The 25,778-nt window shown below is 34.9% G+C and overlaps 1 protein-coding gene and 1 long non-coding RNA gene across 35 annotated transcripts in view; one reads left to right on the top strand and one right to left on the bottom strand.

The window, feature by feature from the left end:
- Positions 1 to 25,778, top strand: part of hts (adducin 1-like protein hts) — a 107,848-nt gene that overhangs the window by 38,571 nt on the left and 43,499 nt on the right. The gene's annotated exons all lie outside the window — the stretch shown is intronic.
- On the bottom strand, positions 11,900 to 19,236 carry LOC141460890 (uncharacterized). The gene is made up of 3 exons (XR_012462414.1): positions 19,003 to 19,236; positions 15,775 to 15,964; positions 11,900 to 13,196 (listed from the first exon to the last, which is right to left on the bottom strand). It is a non-coding gene; the product is annotated as an uncharacterized lncRNA (long non-coding RNA).

Raw genomic sequence — 25,778 nt, forward strand, 5'->3', positions numbered from 1 at the left:
TCTACTTCTTTTTTATTTTATCATTATTCTTTTTTAAAATGTTAAAATAAACTTTCTTACTACAAAAATTTTGATCAAAATAGAAATGGACTGTTAAGGGAAATCACTTTAGAATTTCTTTGAATAATAAATCACTTTTGCTTATTTTTTCTGTTCATAGACAGAGGAAAGAAATTTTTTAAGTTGGGTTTCAGTCGGAATGGTTCGTTTGGGAAGGTTTTTGGAAAATTTTCTAGGCCTTAATCCCGTGGAACATGACAGTAAGTTAGCTATGAAAATCTTCTCCCAGACTACCCAGCTAACAGAATTTCTGGTGCCAGTATGCTAGGCGAATCGTTTGTAGCTCCCCTTCAGGTACAGATAACAAATAAAGCCGAAAATCTGAGAGGATTCTAAGGAGAGTATGGTCTTCTACCACCATTTGGTAATCATCCAGGTATCTGAATCTTTCTTGAATAATGGCATCGTAGTAAGAGTTAACAGGTGCCTTGAAATTTCCATTAATTTCTCACAGAATCCGCATGTACTGTTGTCAAGTTGTTGACCCAACTTCTTCAGGTACCCTCTGAAGTTGATAAATGCCCTGTGTTGAAACTAATCAGTTTGCGGAATTTCTCTTTATTCAGGTCGATACATGCAACTCATTTGTTTTCTGTAAATCTCTGTACAGATCTTCGCCTACCTCAGAAGAGGAAGGCTGCTCCAAGATATTGTCTTTTTCAACTCCTCAGAAAAAGTAAACCAAGTTTATACCTCCATTAATGGGGTTTTGGCTCCTTGTCGCCTTGCCATAACGACTTTTATAGGCCATCTCATTTTTTCCACACACCTGGCACCCATGTTCCCTGGCACGCCTAGATTAACTGTGAAATCTTTCCTAGTTCATTAATGTTTGCTAAGGCATTTCCAGTCTAACCCAGAGCCTAAAAGCACTAGAAATTCTTTGCTTTGGTGGCAGCTTGGCTAATTAAAAAGGATGATAATTCTCTCCATGCTGATAGCCACTTTCGAAATCGAAACACATCTCCCAGATTTCCTCATGAGTTCCGAGTTCCTGGATTTTGGCCCAAAAACTCCAGCTTCTGTTCCTTCTGGTTGGGATACTATAGGACACTGTGCTTTCTTCAAAAGTCATTTAATTACCCTCTAAATTGAAGCCACCTAACATAGTGTTCGCAGCAGATTTGTTCTTCCTTACGATTTCTCTAAAAGGAAATGAAGCATGATACATTACTTGTGAACTTATTTAAAATGGTGGAACATTGTTTACATATCCTTGAAGGTTATTCCCTTTATTGAATTTGGCGCTAATCCAACTACATAAAATTTTATTTAAAAAAAAAACAAAAAATCCTAGTGTAACTGGGTGGTTTGAACTAGGAAGGAAATGCACTAAATTTTAGTTTTCTTTAATTAAAACTTGCGAGTTTATTTTCACCCGTCGATGTTGGAGGGTGTTTGTAGATACGGGTAGAGCGTATTAAGTGGTTCGGGTTGGTGAAGAAAGGCGGCGTATCCATCTTGGCTCTTGTCCAAACAAAATAGTGGTGGTAGCCGAAAAGGAGTGCTATTACAGCACTCTCTGTAATGTTATTTAAAACGAAAAATGGGCAAGTGTCGCTGAAAAGGGCACTTAAAAAATGGGCAAGTGAGGTATTGAAAAGGGCACGACGGCCGGCCGATCGTGTAGAGACTTTGTGAGGCTGGTAACGACCTCAACAGCAGTACGCCTCCTATATGAATGCTTCTATATATCATTAAATTTCAATCTAACATTAGTTATACTCATACCGTGTAATTCACTGTTCAGTACAGAACAATTTACCATTTACTTGAATCAAGTATATGTCTACATATTTTGTCGGAAATAACCATTATTATCCCTGCCGAAACATGCCTGAAGGACTAAGGCCCGAGTATGAATTGTAATTTTACATGTAGGTGGTAGTTTTTGTATATTTCATTTTTTTAACCATCATTATTATATGGAAGTTATAATCTTATTTGATGGAGATATTTTTGAAATACATTTTCACGAAAATAGCGTTTTCCTTTAATCTTAAAGAAAAACACTGTGCATATACACGGATCTATAATTTTTATTTTAAACATTTTCCGAGAAACTAATTCGCTGGTAACAGACAAAATTCCGCTTTTAAAAATGCTCTTTAATTTTATAACAAAAGATAAGAATTTTAAAGCAATTTAGAATTTAGTTAAGCTAGCAAGAGAATTAAGAACTTGATATAAGCTCATTGTTAGTACTACATAATAACTATATTTGATGATAAGAAAATCCATTTTTTAAGATTACATTTGAAGGAAGGATACAATCTTAATTAGATGGTTATATTTTACCCGTTGATAGATGAATCTTGTTAACTACAGCATCCAATGCTCCATCTGGGTTGCTTTACCCAACAGATTATCTGCTTAAAGGGTCGCGTCGCCTCACGGAGATGAGAGAAGCGTAATTTATCAAGTCTATTTTTTAATCCTACTTATTTTTTTTAAAAAATGTGTAATGCTAGTAATATCGCTTTCTTTCTGGGATTTTAAATTGCTTAAACTTGAAAATATCTTCGGTTGATTATTCCCCAGAAACTTAATGTCCACTTTTTGGGTTATAAAGAGATAGAGGAGAAGCCCAATCATTCTCTCACTACCAGTTTTTTTCTGTAATTTACCCAACTTACATGACCACGCCCTGAGGTAGACAATAAATTGGTCAAAACGTTGGCGTAAAGATGGGAGTTGTTATTTTTTATTTTGACCGGATCCTCGCTATTTCAATCCAAAATATTAATAGTTTACTGTCACCAAAAGATAATAAAAATTCATAAAAAATCTGTACGGTCAAATTTTAGGCTAGTCGTGAGAGTATTCGTACAAAAATTATTATTAATTTTGAAATTTAGGGCGCATCAATCTCTAAAAAGGGTCATTGGTGCCCGGAGTTATTTTTATATGCAATGTCGGCCCCTTACAGCCAAAACTGTGTCCATCATCGGTGATCTATATGATACTCCTAGAAAAAGATATAGTACAATTCATAAAGGCGAGAAGAATTGAATGGTTGGTCCATGTGGTGCGAATGCCGGGCAATTGGATGCCCAAAAAACCTACTTTTCTCCAAAATGGAGGGTACAAGAGAGGTAGAGGGCCACTAAGAAGGCGTTGGATGCAGGATGTGGAGGCGCTGACTTGCGGAAGCTGGGTGTGACTGGGGCGTAAGAGAAAGGCGCTGGACAGAGAGAGGTGGTTCGAGGTTGCCAGGGAGGCCAAGGCTCGGATCAGAGCTGTAGAGCTATTTAGTAAAGTAAAGTAGAAAAAGATAATCTTAAGGGGCCAGCATCTGGATTCGAACCTGGGATCTTCGCGTGGGAATCCAGTAGGCTAAACACTGAGCCAACCCCTACTCAGTGTTACAAAAGAGTTCTTTTAACCATTCTTGTAAACATATAAAAGGCTTACTGTTGTTATTCTCAACTAGATGCTACAATCTAAGCTACATTATTTTGTGCGCCATCTTCTCACTTTCAAACTAACCGATTATAGCCATAATAAATAAAGTTAGCGAAACCAAGGTCAGTGAAAAAATACCTGGTGAACATAAGTATAATTGTATTATAATTGCAAAATAATTGACTTTCTACTGGACATGAACCTATTTGGGTCATTAACACTTCCGGGATATTACCTCATATCTCCGTCATGCAACCAGAGAATATTGTATTATACGTGTTTATCACACGACTGTGAAGTAAAATCTACTACAGAATATAGTGTCACAATTCCCGCATAAATAACTATAAAAAAAGAATTATCTACTTATCTCCTATGGCCGGAGTACTGTTACCGAGTTGAGGCATTGCAGGAAATGTCAGGTTCGCGGAAGCCATTAATTTATTTATTTAAACAAAAAAGATGTATGACCTCATATTTCAATTTAAAAAACTATTATTTGGGAAATAGGATCTTCCTATTGTTAACACAATAGCCGTAATCAATTACAGATTTGTTTTGTTCTGCTTTTATTGAGGCAATCATAGTAAACTGATCTAGTGTCTAGTCGCGTATAGTGTATGTGTACTAGAGAGGAAGGAAGTCATATTATTCTTATCACTGCCTTATAGATTGCGCCTCCAATACCAAGGCTTCTTATCGCCGCCATTGAACATTCCGTGATAGCGCATTTCACGCATCTTAAGTCATTTACTTTTTTTAAAAAATCTTTATTAAAGCGACAAGTGATTACCAACGTCTCTATGAGGTAGCTTAATCTCATTTACCTGAATCATAATTAGTAGGCTCATGCTTGCCTGAGCTAACGATGTCTTTAGTGCGAAATTTCAGTGGTTTGATGCCCGAGTAGATGGAAACGTTCGTCTGGTAGAATAAGGCGGATGTCAAACAAGCCTTAGGTCGTTAAGATATTGACTGATCTCTTTTAAGAGCCATTTTTTATTGATTTTGGGGAAAGAAGACAAAGGGGCTCGCCGTGCGGAATACAAATTTTTTTCGAAACACTCAAATCTTTATAGCATCAAATCCCTTAAAATCCAAAATCTTACGCCCACTAATCAGTGCTCCTCTTCTACGCCTCTAGCCATTCCAATCTATTCACAATAACCTTTAAAATTCCTTTTGTCTCTGCAATCGCCAAATCTTTCCGATACTGCAGCCGATCTGACTAACCGATTCTGCAAATATCTTTCGTGTAGAAAATGGGCAATGAAAGAAACTAGAAGGAGCTACAGATAAATAATTAAATATTTATCGTTGTTATTCATTGATCAAGTTCTTTAATAATAATTCTTAGATTTTATAATCAAACTTCGTTAAATGGAAAATAGAGAAAAAAAGTTATCAGAGATGTATTTTATGTCATTCGTGCAGTTCTTTTTTACTGAAGATAATACAGTTATTTCTAAGCCAATAACCTCTCTTCTGGGAATAAACGTCTTTCTCCATTTCATATCCGGTTGATTTATATTTTTTACTTTTTTATTCAAAGTAGGAGTTTTTATCAAATATTTAGCTGACCACTCTCTTGTTTTGGACAGTTAAAACTCAACGCAAAAGGAAATTGAAATTTCAATGCATTTAGGAAAAATAATCCGAAGATTTCGCATGATGTACTTTGCGAGGACTATGGACATTAATAAATGGATAGTTTTGTCGTTGAATGTGTTAAAACTGTCCGGTAGGGCAGTTGTATTAGGGTTGATAGTCAAAAAGTGCACGAAAAAGCAGTTACGTTGAAAAACGCCCAACTTTGACAATTTTCTCTTCTCCTCCTTTATAACTATAATTTTTTTGCAACAACCCAGATCTTATAGATTTCGAGAAATAAGTTGCTGAACATGGGCAAAAATTGCGTTTTCAACAATATTGTTCTTGTTGTTGTTACCTTTTTTGTTTACCGATTTGCATGAATGAGGTGTCATTCGATTCGGAATTTTATTTAGATGTGCCCTTTTTGGGGGTCTCGACGTTGTACATCGAATGGGAGAAGAGTTAGCCCCATGTATTAAAGCAAAAATTAATGCAGTAAAATTATTTAAATGATTTCAATAAAGTATCAATGAAATGATGGGTACTTACTGATTTGTGTACCTTTTAGCGCTTAATAAACTAAGTTTTTGTTAAGGAGATTATATAAATGTTTAACCCAAGAGGTTTTTTAAGGGCAAAATGAAGGGGTTATGATGTAACTGAATAAAGCTGATTTTTTTATTTATTTAGCAATACACAATTTGTGTATTTAAGAACACTGTGAGTAAATGAGGGAATAGTGGGATTTGTTAGACGTGGGTAACAACAGGAGAGAAGCTGCTGCTCGTTGGTAACAGTTCTGAGGTTATTTCTCTTTTGCTGGTCAATCCCGAAGGAGATCATGGAGCCACTGGTGCTTTAGTCGGTGTGGAGGATTGTCAGGGATGGTACAAAAGGCAAGAGACTGTACGAAAGGATTTGAATAATAGGGAAATGTAGTACGATATTTCTGATAGGACAGAAGGGACAAAAAATATATAAAAATAGAAATCACGTTTAATTAAGTAGGTAACCGTACAGAAAGAGTTATTAATATGTTATTTAAGTAACAAAAAGAACAGTAATAGAGTAATTTATGGCTAAAGGAAACGTAACAGACAATGAAAAAAACTTGTATTTCTTTTAGACACTTGCTTTCACATTGAGATAGATGGTTCAGTTAAAAATAGACAACCAAAAATTCCTATAAACTACATGATCAGGCTGGAGAGACGGTCTTTTATTAGGACAAACCATCTGTTCCTGTGGATTATTAGGTGGTAGGGAGGAACTGTGAATGTAATTTGGTTTGGAATATTCTAGTTCAAGAGAGAAGCTCTATCTTCTGTTTCGAATGTTTAATAATTCAAAAATAATATTGTTATTAGTGAGGAAATTTACTTAAATAACTGTACAAATATGGACATTCGATTATCGACTTGGTTTTCTCCATTTGAAGAGAAAATAAATCAACTTTAGACTTACCAGAAGTTTTAAAAATGTTTTTGGTAAAGCTACCATTCTGTTGAATACATAAATATTTTTGGGTGGATTTATATTACGAGGGTCGTTTGAAAAGTCCGTGCAAAGTCAGAGAGATAGCACTACTGGCGCGTATCGAGGTTATGTTTAGTTAGTAGCATCTCTTGGAAGAACACACACCAAGTTTCAGCCAGATCGGTCTATTTCTTTGTGTTTGGCATTCGTTTGAATCGAGGAAGTCGAGTGATTTTCAAAAAATGGACGAAAAAGAATTTCGTGTGTTGATTAAACACTACTTTATGAAAGGCAAAACGCCTCAGGAGACTAAAGAGAAGCTTGATAAACATTATGGTGACTCTGCACCTTCGATTAGAACAGTTTATAAGTGGTTTCAAAATTTTCGGAGTGGCCATATGGGCACAAGTGACGCTGAACGTTCTGGACGCCCTGTTGAGGTTACTACTCCAGAAATCATTGATAAAATCCATGATATGGTGATGGATGACAGAAGAGTGAAGGTGCGTGAGATTGCTAGTGCTGTGGGCATCTCGAATGAACGGGTACATAATATTTTGCATCAACATTTGGATATGACAAAGCTATCCGCAAGATAGGTGCCGCGATTGCTCACGCTTGACCAAAAACGAAATCGTGTGAAGAGTTGCAAGGACGGTTTGCAGCTGTTTCAGAAGAATCCGCAGGACTTTAAGCGTCGTTTCGTCACTGTGGATGAAACATGGATACATCACTACACTCCTGAGACCAAAGAACAATCTAAACAATGGGTTACCAAGGGGGAATCTGCGCCAAAAAAGGCGAAGACCGTTCCTTCGGCCGGAAAGATTATGGCGACTGTCTTTTGGGATTCGCAAGGAATAATCCTCATCGACTATCTGGAAAAGGGTAAAACTATTACAGGTGCATATTATTCATCGTTATTGGACCGTTTGAAAACCGAGCTGCAAGAAAAACGCCCACGATTGGCCCACAAAAAAGTCCTTTTCCATCACAACAACGCACCAGCTCACACCTCAGCAGTTGTGGTCGCAAAATTAATGGAAATAGGGTTCCAACTCGTTTCACATCCCCCCTATTCTCCAGACTTGTCTCCCTCGGACTACTATTTGTTCCCCAATATGAAGAAATGGCTGGCGGGAAAAAGATTTTATTCAAACGAGGAGGTGATTGCAGAAACAGATGGCTATTTTTCAGACTTGGACAAATCCTATTATTCGGAAGGGATCAACAAACTAGAGCAGCGTTGGACGAAGTGTATAAGCCTAAAAGGAGACTATGTTGAAAAATAAAAAAAGGTTTACCCCAAAAAATTAAGTAGTTTTTATTTTTGCACGGACTTTTCAAACGACCCTCGTATTAATGGAGTTTCTGAAGTGGCTCCTATGTCCTCAATCTCTATTTTCACTCCAAAAAGTACGACTCTAAAGAAACAGTTTACGAAATCGTAAGGCATCTCTGAATTGTAGATTCCCTAAAAATTTTCTTGATAGAATTTCTTTAAGAGTATTGGGTGGTTGGTTTGCAAAATTTATTTTTTTTATGACGATTATCATCATTATTCGTCAAATAAAAGGCTCTCCCTCACGTGACTCCAAAATGACTGTGACTAACAAACTACTCCTCTACAAAGTAGTCATTAGGCGCCGATGTTGCTTTACGCCAGCTCCGCCTGGAGCCTGGACTTGTAGTAGCAACATCAAGAAACTTCAGACAACGCAAAACCAATTTCTGTGTCTCGCAACAGACTCTCCAAGACGCACTAGAATTGACTCACTCCACGGAGACTGCGTCCATTATCCCCCGGTACACTCCTATATCCAAAAATCGTCTGCTCAAACTCCTTTCCATCGTAGACTGTCCATCCTAATCCACTCTACCGCGATATAGTCCCCTACAGATCCTTCTACAACATACAGACACAGAAGACTAAAACATATCCTAACTCTAACTCTCTACACTAGCTGCAGGTTTTTCCTCTCCTTTTTGCCCTGCATTCCAATCCTCCTCACCTAACTTTTCTCTTACTTCACTTAGTTAAGAAGGTTGAAATGTATTATACATTTATACTTCTATATTTATTTTATGTATTTATTTATTATAATAAATATTTATTCTATTCTATTCTAAGGCTCTCTAAAACCCCTTATAGCCAACCTAGAGGAAATATCACCACGAAAATCCAGTCCCTGGACCTCCTTAGTCGCCTACGATTTACAACTGCCCCATCCCAAACTACCGGCCTAACCAGGAAAAACAGTCTAACCTCCTGACCCATCAACCTATTCCTGCCCATAGATCCCAAAAACACTCTTTAAAACCATTCCTATGGATGTTTTCACGCCGTCCGTATCACAAACTCTACACCAAAGATCAGGGGGATATGTGCCCAAAATTTACATAGGTATCTCCTTAACGCCATATCGTCCAGTGGAGAGGATCTTTTTAAGATGAGGTTTATGGTTTCTTATTTACTGATTCCATCTTATGGAGGTTCGTCCGACATGTTACCTTTCCACTTGAGCGAAAGACGGTATTCATTATTTAATGAATATGGTATAAGGTGGTACTACTCTATATTTTAGAGCTCAGTACTTAATTTATTCTTTGATCGATTGAATTTGTTGTTTCTGCTTCAAAAAAATGATTTAACTTGTAATTTAATTATCCATTTTGATCTAAAATTCAATCATTTCTTCCTTGAGTTGTCAGTTTTAGTATTTAGAATTAATCGTCTATAAAATCTTCAGATATCAGAGGCACAACAGCTCTTTGCTTTGCATAACCCAAATATTAACCATTCCTGCAGTCCCTAAATTAGTTGTAATTCCCATTTTAAGAAGTAGCTGGGGTTGCTTTAGATTTAGAATTAAATCTTACTTGTTTCACGTTAAAATTATTTTTGTAGTCTACTTTAAATTTTAAATAATAATAATAATAATCAATTCTAACTAATGAAACGACGGCTTACATTGACCCTCTTAGATCAATTATTATCAATATAACGGCCATTGCATTTAAAAAAAAATTTAGATAATTAGAATGTATTTATTTAAATTTAATGAATTAGAATCAGCTGTTTAGCTTGAATTGTTGATTCTTATTGGTTGATAATTACAGGGGAGGGGTTGTGTGGAATAATTATATTGTGGAAGGTTATTGCAAAATTCAAAGATATTATTATTAATCTTTATGAGTTTTAAAAATAATTATTAGCGAGATAATGTGATTCATTGCTTAGCCATTAAAATAATAAAGAACCATTAGAAGTTAATATCTTTTTTTTATATTATTATTTATCTTGATTGATAGTCACATAATGACTTCAAATGTTTTCTAGAAAGGAGTCTATTGAACTTGAACAATTACACGAACAGCAATCCTCCATGTTCATTTTTCTATAAAGTATTTTGTAAAAAGTAATATCCAGATTATTGTCCAGATTATTTTTTTGTAACCTTTAATTTTGCATTAAAATGTAATTACTCATAGCCGGAAACTATAAAATACTTTTCTAATTTTTTATGCTTTAAAACGTTGAAACAGGATATTAGCAAGTCACTTCCTTGTGGGAGTATTCGTGAGTTCTATTCACATATTAACGACTCTCTTTCGAAGAGATGGGTATCGTTGTTTTCACCAGAATGTATATTGTGAACAATAAAATAGGTAATCGCAAGGAAATAATCATTACAAACTATTTACGTGCAAAATGTAGTAAAAAAATAATGTTTTTGTTATTTTGTAATGGTGGCACGTGAGAAAGATAATGCATCACTTCCGGTAGAGAAAGTTTAGGTTTTATTTTATTTAAATAAAACGTATTGCATTTACCATATTTGACTGGGGATATTCCTTAATAAAATGTATTTTAATTTTACGTACGTCTGTTTTGGAAATGGTATTTTTGACGTGAATACGCTTTTAAATTTACTATCATATGGAGGCATTCCAAAAAATCTAATATCAAAATCGGGGGATACAGTTTGGCATTATAATTTCGAATTTATCGTCAACATCCAAAATTAAATTGTACCACTGGATAGCTAAAGGATCAGAGAATTCATTACGATAAGCGAGGATTGTGGCGCATCGCGCGCGGTGGAGGGGGAGCGCCGTCATTTTGAGATCATTTTGCTGCGTATCGACATTTACAATTTGTATAACTTTTGACTCGGAGAAGCTACGATGTTCGTTTAAGTTTTAATCGTCAGCTGTCGTTACAATCTATCGATTGTATATAAAACATTAGTGTAAAATAGTGACAGTGAATATAATAAGGTGTTAGAATAAAAAAAAATATTATCAAAAATATATAATGTCGGCCTATACGCATCGAAAAGCCAAAACCAAGTACAGAGATAGTATCCGGTTGGAAAGGGCTTCTCAAGAACAATCGAATGGTAATTCTGCTGTGCCGGGAACGTAAAAGAATGAATGCGGCCGAGCGGATCAACGACGATGTCAGTACATCTGCAGCTGGGGCAGTTGAAATTATGCTAGTGGATGATGAAATCGCTTCTACATCGACAACGGACTGTATAGGCATAGATTGTGTTCGATCGTCGATTTGTTTCCTTGATTTCATCCTAAATACGAGGGTCGTTTGAAAAGTCCGTGCAAAGTCAGAGAGATAGCATTACTGGCGCGTATCGAGGTTATGTTTAGTTAGTAGCATCTCTTGGAACAACACACACCAAGTTTCAGCCAGATCGGTCTATTTCTTTGTGTTTGGCATTCGTTTGAATCGAGGAAGTCGAGTGATTTTCAAAAAATGGACGAAAAAGAATTTCGTGTGTTGATTAAACCCTACTTTATGAAAGGCAAAACGCCTCAGGAGACTAAAGAGAAGCTTGATAAACATTATGGTGACTCTGCACCTTCGATTAGAACAGTTTATAAGTGGTTTCAAAATTTTCGGAGTGGCCATATGGGCACAAGTGACGCTGAACGTTCTGGACGCCCTGTTGAGGTTACTACTCCAGAAATTATTGATAAAATCCATGATATGGTGATGGATGACAGAAGAGTGAAGGTGCGTGAGATTGCTAGTGCTGTGGGCATCTCGAATGAACGGGTACATAATATTTTGCATCAACATTTGGACATGACAAAGCTATCCGCAAGATAGGTGCCGCGATTGCTCACGCTTGACCAAAAACGAAATCGTGTGAAGTGTTGCAAGGACGGTTTGTAGCTGTTCCAGAAGAATCCGCAGGACTTTAAGCGTGGTTTCGTCACTGTGGATGAAACATGGATACATCACTACACTCCTGAGACCAAAGAACAATCTAAACAATGGGTTACCAAGGGGGAATCTGCGCCAAAAAAGGCGACCGTTCCTTCGGCCGGAAAGATTATGGCGACTGTCTTTCCTCATCGACTATCTGGAAAAGGGTAAAACTATTACAGGTGCAAATTATTCATCGTTATTGGACCGTTTGAAATCCGAGCTGCAAGAAAGTCCTTTTCCAACACGACAACGCACCAGCTCACACCTCAGCAGTTGTGGTCGCAAAATGAATGGAAATAGGGTTCCAACTCGTTTCACATCTCCCCTATTCTCCAGACTTGGCTCCCTCGGACTACTATTTGTTCCCCAATATGAAGAAATGGCTGGCGGGAAAAAGATTTTATTCAAACGAGGAGGTGATTGCAGAAACGAATGGCTATTTTTCAGACTTGGACAAATCCTATTATTCGGAAGGGATCAACAAACTAGAGCAGCATTGGACGAAGTGTATAAGCCTAAAAGGAGACTATGTTGAAAAATAAAAAAGGTTTACCCCAAAAAATTAAGTAGTTTTTATTTTTGCACGGACTTTTCAAACGACCCTTATATAAATACAAATATTTTATATAAAAAATATAACCCGTTAGGTAAACGTATTCACGTACAACACACGGCCGTGTCCATGACACAGCCACATGTTTTTTGTTTTCTTTGAAATTGAATCAGCCATCTATCTCTGCCAATTCTCAATTTCTAGCTTTTTTTTATCAGCTAAAAATATATCGGTATCTATAAATAGTATTTACTTGAGCAACAATAAGAAAAAATCATTAAAATTAATTTTTTTTAATATTAATAATTTGCATAATGTTTATTGTGTTACAAGAATAATTGTTAAACCTATCCTTAAATCAATTTAAAAATAATGATGTAGCAATATTTTTTAATAAATTGCTCAATAATGTACATTCTTTTTTAAAACAATTAGGACAGTTTGCGCCGGAAAAAGAATCAGGTTACCTTAGGAGGGAGGTTATTTTAAGATTTCCGGTATGGACGAATATAAATTTTAATCAAGTTAGTTTATGTATTTATACTTTCCACAAGTTTTACTGTAGTTTTTCTTGCCGGAAATGGTATATTTATGATCTTATTTTAAAATTTAAGGCTTGTTTATATCTCGACATCCTTAACCTACCTTCCTCACATCCTAAACAAGATGGATGGGTGTCCCCTCTTCTGCCTTACAGACCTCTCTAAAAAGAAGAATCGGAGAATGAGACCCGTTCCTCAACGCCTAGCTTGTGTACCAACCAGGTTTCTGATAGTGGAGATGAACAAACCTGACAGTCATCTCATAGGTCGGACTTCTTTTTCAGCCCTGAACTGGCCGACTGCTTGCTCCACCACGCCCCAAAAATTCCACTTCCTAGAGACAAACGACAATTAACGACGATTTTAAGTTCCCTTCTTTCTTTAGTTTAATAAGAATTGCTTCTTGAGAAGCCAGAGAAATATGTCTAGTGTTGTTGAGATTTACATACGATCGCGTCTTGCCCAAGTTCCATTTGAAATATTTAACGAAGAGGCTAAAACTTTGCAATCATTGTAACCTTTATCTTTGTAAACAACTGGCTTGGGCAATTAATTGCAAACGTACTAATTATTCAAATTAAATAAAGTTGTGTTTAGTTACTGAGTTAGCGATCTAATGATAGTGCTTTGTTTTGTTATTCAAGTCTTGTTAACAGGGCCAGGGCTTCCTGTAATTCTTAAAACTTTCTAAAACTTGCGACCAGTTACAAACGTTATTCTGAATAAATAATTAAGCTAAAAGCACCGCCTGAAGGCTTCACTTTTTTAAAAACTGGAAATATTAATTGCAAATTAAATGTGAGAAGACGAACAGTTGTAATTTCCTAGATTACTTTTTTTTACTAACAAAAATATACATAGCTAAAGCTACAAACCTAGTTTCATTGACTAAGCTTCATTATATTAATTACCATCTAATATGTCTTAATTGTATAAATACCGGAAGTGGTCAATTAAAACTGAAAGAACTATACTAGCCTTAGGAAGCTAGCCTTTAACACCGACTAAGAAGTTTTCGTTTCCTTAGTTTACAATTTTTAATAGACAACGGCCGGCTCCCTTAAAATATACAATATTTTTTAGAAAAAGTTGTTTAATTAAAAATAGTCCAATTATTTATTGAGTAAAAATGGATCCCTCAAAAATTTCGATGTCATATCTCAATACTGTAAAGCAGGGGTCCCCAAACTACGGCTCCCTGAGGACATTTATCCGGCTTCCCGCCGCACTTCCGGAAGGGGCATCTCTTTCATTGGTGGTCAGTGAGAGAGGAGCACTATTATGTGGCGGTGCTGCAAAGCGCTGCGTCGCTCATGTACAGTACTACTTCCGATGACGCGCGGGATGCACGCGTCACGGCTCCGAAAAATAACAGCAGAAGTAGGATGAAAGTCCAAAGCACTATAACTAAACCGGACATTGGACCATCTCATTAGCCAAAAGCAGGTCCATAGTTCCCACAGAAATACTGGGGCAGTTTGGTGATTTAAATTTACTTGTTCTTTATTTTAAATTTTCTATTTGTTCCCGTTTTGTTTTTTACATTAAAATAGTTTGTTTTATAGTCCGGCCCTCCAACGGTCTGAGGGACAGTGAACTGGCCCCCTGTGCAAAAAGTTTGGGGACCCCCTACTGTAAAGCATTTACATTTTAGGCTTATCGCTTATACTTACGTCAAAGACTTTTCTCTGTCTGTTGTTTTTTTTTTGTGAACTCAAACAATTACTGAACTCCGAACAGAAATCCAACGTATTATTGCGGAAATTGATTTAAATGGCTTGAAAAAAAAATCATTAAAAATTTGACCCAAAATGGTTCAAAGAGTGAATGCACTACCACGCATTTATCATATTCCATAATTAATCCCAACATGTCTACTTTAGAAATCAATAAAAAACTTCCTAATTTACTAAATTTCATTTAAAAATTTAATCCGGGGACTACCCAAAAGAGCTTTCCTCACTTGCTGTAAATAACGAGAACAGGCCTTGGAGAACGGGCCTGCATTAACAGATGAATAAGGTGGCTTCCAGTTACTTTGGTACTTTTTATAACTAAACATTTTTGAATAAACATTAATAAATCATTGACTAGTGAAGGTGTAACTGTTTCAATTTTCTCACTTGTAGCAATTAATATTATTAACTATTGTGAGAAATAAAATGGAAAGTACGAGACGAGATAGCCAGGGCAGTTCTGAACTCCTGTGCTCTGACATAATATCTATTTTTATACCCACAGTATTCACAACTTCCCCTTCTCGTGTATCCCCACTACTTACCCATCTACTTCCCCTATAATTTCTATTTCATTTCATAACCCCTCCCTTCCTCGTCATACTCCTCGGTTACTTCTTTTTCTATTATGAATTTCTATTTTATTATATAAATAAAATATGAGAAATGATAATAATAATGTTAAAGTTTTATTTAACAGCTGATATCTTCACTCTCATTTCATTTTGAATGTTGTTTCTTATATTATCATTAAATTTATATTACGCTCGGCATGACATCGTGTTATCAACAGTTGTATTTTATCTCTAAATAATAATGTGAATTGAGGAGGAGACATTTTGTTTCGTTTATACTTTATACTTTTAAGTATATAATTGAGATACCCCAACAAGTAATTAGTGTGCCTGTACTGAGAGCTTAATTGCGCACTTCCTTAATTTAACTGCTATTTTATTTTTGTTTTCTTACCTTTCAAAAGAGGGAGTATTGCAATTGAATTCCCACAGATGGTAATTATTATACAAGTGTAGATTTAAAAGTGTAAAAATTACGAACATTAAAATAAATCAATTAAATTTTATGCTTGTAGTGCATTGAATTTTGTATCATCTATATTAACGTTCTAAAATTGATTTAATTTTAAGACTTTTTTTCAGAAAATTATCCCAAATATACCTTGCGTTCTAATTAGTCACTGCCTCGTGATGTCGGTTTCGAAGAAGTCCTTTGAGTTTACGCAGCACCCATTATTTGCTTTCTTTTAACTTTTTTTTTGTTGAGATAAAGTGCCTTCGTATTTGTTTTGATATGCTTTTCATGAATATTGTTTTAAAGGACGGATCCCAGGACGTTCATTTTTTTTCTTCTAAAATCATTATTTTTATTGCAATATACAGGGTGTTCATTTTAAGACGGCTCAAATGCATTTCATGCTTAAACGGTTGATCTGAGCAAAAAATGGTAAAGGAAAAATTTGTTGCCCGTCACCTCTGTGACTTGATGGCACCTTTGAAGGCACTGTACATGCTTCACAACAAGTGAAGTAAAGTGCATTATTTGATAAATTAAGGAATAAGTTTGATCCTTTGCATGAAAGATATTGATCACTTAAATATGTGGCAGGAGGTTTCCAATTTTTTTTTGGTAATTAAACGCAACTCTCCCAAAACTACCAAATAATTATTAAACCTTCTTGTTTGTAACATATGTAAAATTATTTTTTATCAATTTTGTGTATGCTTGAATGTAATCAAGCTCTTAACATTTGATTTTTCTTAGAAAAATCACTCGGAAAACGACATATTTTCCGATATTAAGAAAAATACTAGCTTTACTGCCTTGTCAATATTTTTAGTAGAAAGGGGACGAGAAAATACATAAAAATGACCTATCGCGTGCTCTTCTTTCTCTTTGATAACAAGTTAAATAATTGAAATATGATTAATAATTACCAGATTTTGAAATGGCCTAGCACCGTTAATTTTGAAGTTATCGAATTGCGGTTTCCGATTTCTTTCATAACTTTGTATACTCTATAAAAACTGAGTATATAAAAATGAGGGTCAACTGCGAACCCTCATTTTTGGTCGCGCGTCAGCCGCGTATGCGGGCAGGAATCTAAAATCAAGTCACATATTCTGAAACTAGAGGTGACGGGTAACAATTTTTTTCCTCTACCATTTTTTCGCTCAGATCAACCGTTTAAGCATGAAATGCATTTGAGCCGTCTTAAAATGAACTCCCTGTATATAATATTGAGTTCAACTTATATTTAGTAAAAAATCTAAGTTTAAAAAAGGAAAAAAAACTTCTGAATTGCAGGGAGATAAAGTCAATTTCACTTTTACGAGAGACCCCTTTTTTGTTAAGGTTTTATTGATTGACTAGCGAAGTGTAAAGTTAAGCCTTGCAGCAAATATTGTAAATGTAAGAGGCCAGGTCTAATATTAATCGCCATTTTCTTTTTTGAGAGGGGAGGGGAGGGGGTATTTGTTTAAATCATCCTGGTGTTCTGTTTTTTTTTTTATAAGTACCGCGCAGGCGCTAAAAACTCATAAAAGGATGCAGATAGGCTTAAAATGCATACTAGCCTAGTGAACTTGCTCAATATTAGGTCCATACAGGTTTCTAGGTTTTAACAAACATCAGATGCTCTATGTGGACGTTCAATCGAGTTAATTGGGCGGCTATCGAAGCGCAGAGCTTATGTACGTGTCCTAACCAATTTGGTTAACCAGTTAGGATCTTTTAGATCGCGAGGAGGACCCTTTTAGCCTCAGCTTCCTGTATCTTATAGTCGTATGTTCTAGATGGCAGTGAATATGGGCTTATTTAGTCACTCCATCGCACCTTTTTTTTTTGTTTTTTTGGCTAGCCATAATAATGAATAGGGTTTTATTGAAAATGACTAATGTCTTGCGCTTTGTCAAGACCCACTGTGACTAGAGTAATTGCTAGAAGTGTAACTATAGGAACGGAGGAAGAGAGAACGAGTTGTCATTTATCAAAATATATTGGACAGAGAGCAAGTTATGGTGGTTTATTCACTTCCACTCCTCCTACAAGAAAGACAAGGAACAAAATGGTAGGACTGCTTTAGAATATTCCTACGTTAATTTAAACGTATAAACTTTTGAGAGGCAAAGAACAAAAGATTTAGGTTATCTAGTCAAGCAGATATTACTCATGTAAAGGCTTGTAAATTTCCCTTAAAGTTTAAATCGATTTTAGGAGTTTTGAGTGATCGGTATTTATTTAAAATACATTTTTATGGATTCTGTGAACAAATAATAAACTTGAGGAAATCAAGACTTAATTAAAAGTTTAAAGTTTTATCATTTCGTTTGCTATCTTAGACTAGTGAGTAGAGCCCGCATCATTTGAAACTAATTTCTCCTCCTCGTTAAATTGGTAAGCAGAAAATGTTAGAAGCAGTTTTTAATCAATTGAAGTTTTGAAAATTAATTACAAAGTCCTCCTAACAGGATTAATCAAATTTATCTTCATTTTGAAGCCTAAAAGTAGTTTTAAAATATTATTTGGAATTATAACTACCATCTATAAGATATTAAGGGTGAAACCCGAGACCTATCAAACTTAGTGAAGGATTTTTTTTTATTTTAAAGAAATATGTCTGTCTAATAGAATATATACTTACAGGTCACTGCCTGTTCTAAGAGTTATTTCCTTCGATATATCGATTTTTAATACGCCTACCAACTATCATTTTTAACTTTTATCTTTGTTCCCCGTTATTTGTACGTAACTTTACATGAATTAAAGAGAAAAGGAAGCATTTATGTTAGTGATTGAAGTGCAGATCGATTTCCTGCTAACTAAATAATTTATTAGAAAAATAGTAATTTACAAAAAAAAAAAATCATAAATTTAAATTTGAAGTTAAATTTGAATTTAATATTTTACGTGGCAATATTTTTAAAGAGGGCGGAACAAACTGTGCTCTGCCATTTTAATTGAGGTGGAAAAACACCTCAAATCTCGAATTAATCGGATATTTCCAATGAAAAACTCGAAATCTTCTCGAGTCCTAAAACTTATTTCCAGGAAGAGTGAGAGAAGTTATAAAATAAAATAATCTCAATGTTGGAATTATTTTTCTGATTTCTAGCGAATATTTAATAAGTAAATGTTTATTTAGTTTTGGTTTTCGAGCGTTATTAGATTGATGATTTTGGGAATATTGAGGCGCGGTCAATCAATAATTTCAAAATAGGTAATAGATTTACCTAAAAGTTGTTGAAATGAAACAAAATTGTGTTTGAATTTATTGATTGACCGCGCCTCAATATTCCCCAAAAATCGTTGCATTTTATGTGTCATTAAAACTTCTGAGAAGGCCACACTTAAAAATTTCCTATTAATATTTTTTAGACAAATATTTACTTTAGTTGATTGATTATGTTTCTGGAATTTCAATTAACTGTCGTCAATGAATGTCTATGTTTATTTTCATCTCTGTCTTATCCACTTTTGTTAAAAAACGAATCGCTGATTACAAATGCTAGTCTTTTTCGTTTTTCCTTGCTGCGAACTTAACGCTAATTTTTTGCCTTAAACTTGGAACTATATACCGGAAAAAGAGTTTTGATTTAATGTTATAAGATAAATATATTAAAGAGAAACTACTGTTCAAATAACCAAAAAAAAGTCACAGCTGTTTAAGAACCTCATTAAACATACAATATTCCATGAGATAATGTTCCCCAATCTAATGTGATAAATGTCCTAGTTTGAATAAAAACTGTTTGGTGGCCTCTACAAAATTACAGATATATTTCTGTAATTAAAAAATTGTATAAAATTATTTTGCACGTCACTGGTAGAATTTAACTAGTATTGAATTGCATCTAATCCCCAGACACTCGTACTATCTCGTATTGCTTTACCAATTTATGTAATGGATATATTTCTTGGTCTTTTATAAAATGTAGCTTAGAAAGTTAAGTTTATAATGCTGATTTTACATATTTGTTGAACAATTTTACTTTTTTAAATTGCAATATTAGTTATAGTAAGAAAAAATGGATTAATAAATTGTCGAATTACAGCATAACTTACGAGGGTCGTTTGAAAAGACCGTGCAAAGTCAGAGAGATAGCACTACTGGCGCGTATCGAGGTTATGTTTAGTTAGTAGCATCTCTTGGAAGAACACACACCAAGTTTCAGCCAGATCGGTCTATTTCTTTGTGTTTGGCATTCGTTTGAATCGAGGAAGTCGAGTGATTTTCAAAAAATGGACGAAAAAGAATTTTGTGTGTTGATTAAACACTACTTTATGAAAGGCAAAACGCCTCAGCAGACTAAAGAGAATCTTGATAAACATTATGGTGACTCTGCACCTTCGATTATAACAGTTTATAAGTGGTTTCAAAATTTTCGGAGTGGCCATATGGGCACAAGTGACGCTGAACGTTCTGGACGCCCTGTTGAGGTTACTACTCCAGAAATCATTGATAAAATCATGTGGGCATCTCGAATGAACGGGTACATAATATTTTGCATCAACATTTGGACATGACAAAGCTATCCGCAAGATGGGTGCCGCGATTGCTCACGCTTGACCAAAAACGAAATCGTGTGAAGTGTTGCAAGGACGGTTTGCAGCTGTTCCAGAAGAATCCGCAGGACTTTAAGCGTCGTTTCGTCACTGTGGATGAAACATGGATACATCACTACACTCCTGAGACCAAAGAACAATCTAAACAATGGGTTACCAAGGGGGAATCTGCGCCAAAAAAGGCCAAGACCGTTCCTTCGGCCGGAAAGATTATGGCGACTGCCTTTCCTCATCGACTATCTGGAAAAGGGTAAAACTATTACAGGTGCATATTATTCATCGTTATTGGACCGTTTGAAAACCGAGCTGCAAGAAAAACGCCCACGATTGGCCCACAAAGTCCCTTTTTCATCACGACAACGCACCAGCTCACACCTCAGCAGTTGTGGTCGCAAAATTAATGGAAATAAGGTTCCAACTCGTTTCACATCCCCCCTATTCTCCAGACTTGGCTCCCTCGGACTTCTATTTGTTACCCAATATGAAGAAATGGCTGGCGGGAAAAAGATTTTTTTCAAACGAGGAGGTGATTGCAGAAACGAATGGCTATTTTTCAGACTTGGACAAATCCTATTATTCGGAAGGGATCAACAAACTAGAGCAGCGTTGGACGAAGTGTATAAGCCTAAAAGGAGACTATGTTGAAAAATAAAAAAGGTTTACCCTAAAAAATTAAGTAGTTTTTATTTTTGCGCGGACTTTTCAAACGACCCTCGTACGTACACATTCATGGGGACCTTAAAAAACTGATATTCTCGGTGAAATCTTTAAATTAGGAAATCTTCAAATCTTTATCCCAAAATTTGTTGCTAAAATTATTTTAAATTGTTCATTCACCTGTTTAAAAGTTTTTATCAGCTTAAATATAAATGGCGGCCATGAAACAAAAGAACTGCTGATTTAGATGTAAGTTTGAAATAATAATAATAAGCGATGACGTTTTATGTTACCATGAATAAAACTAGATCTACTATCTTTCATTTTTGTTTTAACTACTAAACTGCTCACCCCCCCCCCTCTCGCTGGTCGTTTTGCTAACATTTACATTACCCTGACCTATATTAGTGATTCTGTCTGTCTATCTGTCAGTTAGTGGGCATGGGTTAATAAAATTAAATAGCAGTAATATGCCTTATTGATTACTTCAACGGATGATTAAGTTTGAATTAATAGGTTTTTATCGTAATTATACACTGTAATTAATACATTTATACTTGTCGGCATGTTAGATTCTCATTTTTTTTACTTTTTCTAACCATTTTTAGCCTTCTAAACTACGCAATTTGTAGCCAATTTTTATTTAAACCAATTTAATGAAACATGAATCATTTATTCTAATGTAAACTCCACCAGATATTGCCTAATTATCAATGATATGAATTGAGGAGATATTTTTGATGGCCCATTTATGTTTTAATTACTTGAGAGATCATTCAGTTTTTATTATCTTTTGAATGTTGAAATAGTTCCTCATATTGTTGTAAGTATATTTACTGATAGATACCTGCTTATCATAGTTGAATGGTCGTTTGTTTTTCCTCATTATTGTCAATTAAATACTGGAAGGGAACTTAGATGACAGTCCCTAAATTAGGCATTAAAAAAAACCTGATATTAAAAATATGAGTTAAACATTATTTTTAAATATTACAAAATATATATATTTTATACAATCTGCTATCTACTCGGCCTTGAAGCCAGAGTTGTTAAAATTAATAATATCTTTTGAGTGTTTATTAATCTATAGTGGGGGCGACATTATTGAAAAATACGCGACGTGACGAGAGATGTTTGTTTTGTAATCCAAGGCGTTTTTTTTTAGGGTTTTATAAATTTTTCTTTTAAGATTAATTTGGAAATTTAATTGTTTTCGTTACCATAAAGGGGTCGCGGCCAGCCCTAAAGCTATCCCTAGAGTCTAAGGGACACAATAAGAGGAGCATTTTCAGCTAAAACTCATTTTGGTGATTTGGATTGTGCTTAAGCGCTAAGTTGATGTTGTAAGAGAATTTAAGACAACTTAATTAGAAAATAAATAAGAAAATTTCGTAAATTTATCAACATTTTAGATTTTTGGCAGAACATAAAATGAAAATTTTCCAAACATCGTGTGCTTCTTCACGCATGTCAGGTCGTCTGGTTGGCAGAAACTGATGATATTTACTGTTATTTTACACGGTTGGACAATTTGACGCAGACTCGATTTTCACAGTTCAGATAACTAACACAGTTGACATTATCACCATTTCTGTTTGTTCAGATTTGTGGCTAGTGTTTGTATATTCAGTTTTAACTGAACACTGATGTAGTTGTCTCACAATTTGAAGTGAAAAAAATAACTATTTTCATATGTGGTAGTGTTGAGCTCTTATTTTGGGGTCGTATATCTTTTAAAATTGGGTTAAAATGAAACTAAAACGTGTTGAAATTAATTATTTTTTTGCTAAATGTGGTGTGGAATCAGTCGGCTAGCATTGAAATCTTGAAATTTCTTAGGAGCGGAAAGAGGAATAAAATAAACTGCTCCACAAAAAAAGTGGCAGAACCACTTTGAAAAAAACGTTTATTTTTTGTTTTATCTCGTTTTGGGGGAAGATTATTAGTTTTAATTGTTTTCATAAACTATCAGGGAACAATTCATCGAATCAAGGCCCAAAGTTTCTTGGAAATAGAGAAGCAATTCCTCGTTTAATCCCCTTCGGTCTTTTTGTGTAAACAACAACATGAACTTTACCTCAACAGTAAATAAATTTATTGACCTCTACAGTCGCGTTTCGACTTTTTTCAAGCTGAAAGCATTGCAAACTCTCAATTACAGCAGAGCATGTGGCCCGTATTATTGCATTAGTTGAGGATGGACGGAGTCACCGGTACGCAGCACGAACGTTAGGGTTGCCTGAGACCACAGTCCGTAGAGCCATCCATAAAGAGACAGGCCTCTGCACTCGCAAACAAGATTCGGGTCGACCAAGAGCCACAGAAGCACTAGATGACCGATTTATTAGAATTCACACTCTTAAGAAATTGTACATCAACTGCTTCTGAAACAGCTCAAACACTGCTTACTGTTCGTGGAGTTTCAGTCAGTGCCAAAACCGTACGGAGAAGGTTTGCAGAAATGAATTTAATAAGGAGAATGCCGAGGAGATCGGATGCAGTAATGCGAGCAATACACGTTACTAAAATTCTTTTTCTCTTTTTTTAATCGGAAGAAATACAGTTTTTTTTCAAATTCATTTTTGGCTGGGAAGTACTTTTTTGTTAAATTAATAGTTATTTATTTAACAAGTGTGGAAAGCAGGAAGCGATGCGAGTGCAAGTGCAAATTGCCGAGTGTGAGGAAAATACTTTACACTAGAGTTAAATATTATATTTTTTCTGCAACCATTTATTAACTAATAAAATTAAAAATTTCATTTTTACAGTCTACAAAAAGTAATTTATTTATTATAAACATTTATTGTTATATTACCATTATTTACATTACTTATTACATTTTCTGCTGTTTCTTTTATTGATGGAGGAGTGTTTTCTAAACAGGAATCACTAGAATCCATTTTAAATTTCTATAAGGTAACACTATAACCTTTTTAACTGTTATAATTAAAAATATCTAATTATTTATTAAAGTATTATTTTTATTTCTATATTCCTTTCAATTTTTATTTTATTTTTTAATATTCGTTTTTAATTATTTAGTTACGTTAAATAAGCTTATTAAAGTTTTACAGAAAATATTTATGTTAATAACAAAACTTTTTATATCAAGGAAGCACAATAAAGTTTTTCCACTCACTTGTGCGGAAAGTGACACTAATGGGAATTTCCCCCCACTAGTGTGGGAAGTTGGGCATTACACAGCTGATTTTAATTGAGTAACGAGAACCTCCCTACATGGTTGCAGAAAAAGGTTTTCATTTCTTTTAGATCATTTTTTATTTTATTTTACCCTTCCCGTAACTTTATACTTCTTATATTTGCTAACTAAAATAAAATGTAGACTAAAAAAGTTACAGAGAAAAAAAAATAACGCATTTTTAAAGTGCGCCACTTTTTTTTGTGGAGCAGTGTATGTACCAAAAGTTGATATTTTAGAGGTTCCGGAATTGTCTTTTATTTTGATAAAAATGTGATCTTCGTACACTGCTCCAACCAGTTTAAACAAACTTTGAATAAATATTACTTGAATCTAGATGGCATTGATTTGAAGACAATATTACCTTCATCGCATTGCTTTCCATTTATAATTATTAGTAAATTTTGTATTATTTTAGTAAATTATTAACTATTATATTGTTAATTTTAACCAGAGTAGACTCTCCACTAAATCATATTGACGGCAATAAAATTTAGAGACAGTTTAAATATTGAAAAAAAATTGTTTCGATCGTCTACTACTATCTGTTTATTAATGCAGAATTATAATTAATCTTTTGTTATCAGACAATAAATACGAACAATTAATTAATAATTTTCTGTATTGTTCTCTTTATTTATTTACAATATTGATTTTTACTACCGAATATTAATTATTAATACTTAATATTGTGTTTAGTTAATGAAAGATAAAAATTATATCATTACAAATATAAAGAATAAACAATAAACAAAACATTTTATTTATCAAAATAAAATTAATTGCAGAACAATGTTAAGTACGGAAGAATAGTTTATATTTTGTTTGAATTATTAGCGGAATTCCTGTTGCAAGGATTATTGTTTAAGAAAGGGGATTTTAGGAGATGTAGTTAATTTACTGTATGGAAACTTATAGTTGACCTGTTTTTAGAGTTTGAATAGAATGACGTAGAGATAAGTTTGTATAAAATAGAATCTTTTACAAAGATTCAAGAATTCAAGAAAAAGATCAATACATAGTTCGTTTTTTTTTTTTTTACTTTATTTTGTACAATCTGTATAAGTATATACAATAAGTAATTAGGAGGTGAATGAGATGAACTGGTGCGGGAGGAGAGCAGGAGGAGAGAAGCTACCCAGCGGTAGCACTCTCTGTAAGAGAGAGGGGAATGTGAAGAGGAGAATATGAGTGGGAGAGAGGAGATATTTAGTTCTTCAGACCTCAAGGAAGTCGCGGGGCCACTGGCGATTCAGTCGGCGAGGAGTATTAGAGATGTCAGAAGAGGCGAGAGACTGTACAAGAGGATTTGAGCAAGTTGAGAGAGCAGTATGGAATTTTTGGTATTTAGTCTTGGCTTGTTGGTCTATGAAGGGAATATTGAGGTCGGTATGAAGAATGAGGATAATCACCGTAGAAAGTCGCTGGCCATTGGCGATTCAGTCGGCGAGGAGGATTGTTAGGGATGACAGAGGAGGCGAGAGACCAAACGGGAGGATTAGAGGCGTTAGAGAGAGCAGTTCGGGGAATGGAAAGTTGAGACCGTTGTGAAGAGTGAGATTAGTCACAGGGGCCATTAACGATTCATTCGGCGAGTATTGTTAGGGATGTCAGAGGAGATGTACAAGAGGATTTGGGCAAGTAGAGAGAGCAGTATGGAATTTTTGGTATTTAGTCTTGGCGAGTTGGTGTACGAAGGGAATGTTGAGATCGTTGTGAAGAGTCAGGTTAGTCACCGTAGGAG

This window comes from Rhodnius prolixus, unplaced genomic scaffold (assembly GCF_049639745.1).
Source record: "Rhodnius prolixus isolate KJV_2025 unplaced genomic scaffold, Rpr scaffold_6, whole genome shotgun sequence".
NCBI lineage: Eukaryota > Metazoa > Arthropoda > Insecta > Hemiptera > Reduviidae > Rhodnius > Rhodnius prolixus.